The 2,026-nt window shown below is 45.6% G+C and overlaps 1 non-coding gene and 1 pseudogene across 1 annotated transcript; both read right to left on the reverse strand.

Annotated features, from left to right (window-relative positions):
• Positions 1-683: 683 nt before the first annotated feature.
• TRNAY-GUA lies at positions 684-766 on the reverse strand. The gene has a single exon. It is a non-coding gene; the product is annotated as a tRNA-Tyr (tRNA).
• Positions 767-1,513: 747 nt separating this feature from the next.
• LOC119319072 overlaps positions 1,514-2,026 on the reverse strand; it is an 879-nt pseudogene continuing 366 nt past the window's right edge.

Genomic DNA, 2,026 nt, shown 5'->3' on the forward strand with positions numbered 1-2,026 from the left:
GCTCTTTCCAGGAGGTTGGCTGCCTATCCTAGATCTTCCCATTTCCAAAAAGATCCCTTGTTCGATCTGGTTTAGTATCAAGGTTCTTCTTTTTCTATTTCTATATATATGGGTCCGTGCAGCATTTCCACGATATCGTTATGATCAATTAATGGGACTTGGCCGGAAAGTGTTCTTGCCTCTATCATTAGCTCGGGTAGTCCCCGTTTCAGGTTTTTCAGTCACCTTTCGATGGCTCCCTTAATGTGGCAGCTCATCCCTTGCTTGTTCTTGAGCGTGCAAGGCGCTCAAGACGGTGATTCTTGCTTAAAAAAGGGCTAAAGCACTCCAGCTTCGAAGCTGGAGTTTGCAACTTCAAAACTACAGGTTTTAGCCCTCCTGCTGGGTGGGCGCTTCCTTCGTCTATCGTATGTCTCGCTTGGCTTTGTCCCGAACCAAGGAGGCATGATGGTGGGCGCGTGCGTGTGCCGACTGCAGAGACTACAAGCCGACGCCGGAAGCGACTCACTTCTATTCTCGATTGGATATAGATGGGGAATCTCTATAGATCGTCTTTTTTCGACAACCTCTCTAAAACGCATACGAGAAAATTGCACTTCACGGCACGGCAAAAAAAAAGAGCTTCGCTCGGTTGGCCCTCCTAGGCTTCCGCCTACTTTCTCTTCTCTTAAGTCTACAACAAGTGGGAGAGGCAGGATTCGAACCTACGTTGAAAACCTTCAACAGATTTACAGTCTGTCGCTTTTGACCGCTCGACCACTCTCCCCTTCCCGGGGATACGCCCTCCTCAAACAAAGGGTTCCTGAATAAGAAGGATGGCGGCCTTCGTTCTTAAGTTAAGAAGAGCAGATGGAACTATTAGATTTGCTAGCGTTCCGGGAGAATAAATAAGGTCATTTAGTAAGTTCATAACAATCCATTTATGTAAAGCAAGGGGCAAAGCTTCTACGACAGCTTCCCCCTCATTGCCATCGTCGGCCTTCCCCAGCTCCCCTCCTTCGTCGCTTCTGGCTAAGCATCTTTCGGCGGAGGAAAGGAGGCGACTAGTCGCTTCTGGCGAAGCAGCGAGTTCAAGAGCAAGTGAATGAACGAGCAGCGAGTGAAGTGCAACAGTCGTAAGTAAGGCTTGCCATGTTCCTAAAAGGAGTGACCATCTTTTCTTCCCTTCTACTGACACTGAGCGAGCAGCAAGCATAGGCAATAGTTTCCGTAGGGGTGGGGCGCAAGCAAGCGTTTTCAGGCTCCGCTAGCTAGCGTACTCTTCTGCTATCAATGAAACCGAAAGAAAAAACCAGTGCCCTTTCATATAGATCGAGACGCAGTACTTTTTCTTTACTTCTTCCATACTAGGAAGAATGGAAGGAAATCCTTCGATAACACTTCTTCCTTATTTGAAGAAATGATATCCAACGCCCGTGGAAACTCTTTCATTTCAAAAAAGTTCTTCTTCTTAAGAAGCAAATAACATTTCCTATTGATTTGTCCCCTAGACTAGACCTATGTAGATTCGGAATTATCCGTCGCTACACTGTTCCCAAGGACTAGCAAAATCGAAATAGCGAAATTCTTGGGTCATCTCAATGGGTTCAGAAACCACACGTTTCTCTGGATCATCATAGCGTACTTCCACATATCCACTCAGAGGAAAGTCTTTTCATAATGGATGACCCTCGAAACCATAATCTGTTGATATACGGTGTAAATCCAGATGATTGATGGAAGAAACACCAGACATATCCCATACTTCTCGCTCCCACCGGCCGGCTGATGGAAATAGACTGACTACCGGAGATATTCGTGTTACTTCGTCTGCACTTGTTTGTACACGAATGCGTGAGTTATACCGAGTACTCAGTAAATTATGGACAACTTCAAATCTTCGTTTTCGAGAGGGATGATCCACTCCGCAAATATCGATCGAAACTTGAACCCTTGTATAGGTATGCCATTTTAGAAAGCAGAACAATGGAAATGGGTAGTCAGTATTGGTATAAGATCTATTCCCAGGTTCCGATCTTTTCATTTT

This window comes from Triticum dicoccoides, chromosome 6A (genome assembly GCF_002162155.2).
Source record: "Triticum dicoccoides isolate Atlit2015 ecotype Zavitan chromosome 6A, WEW_v2.0, whole genome shotgun sequence".
NCBI lineage: Eukaryota > Viridiplantae > Streptophyta > Magnoliopsida > Poales > Poaceae > Triticum > Triticum dicoccoides.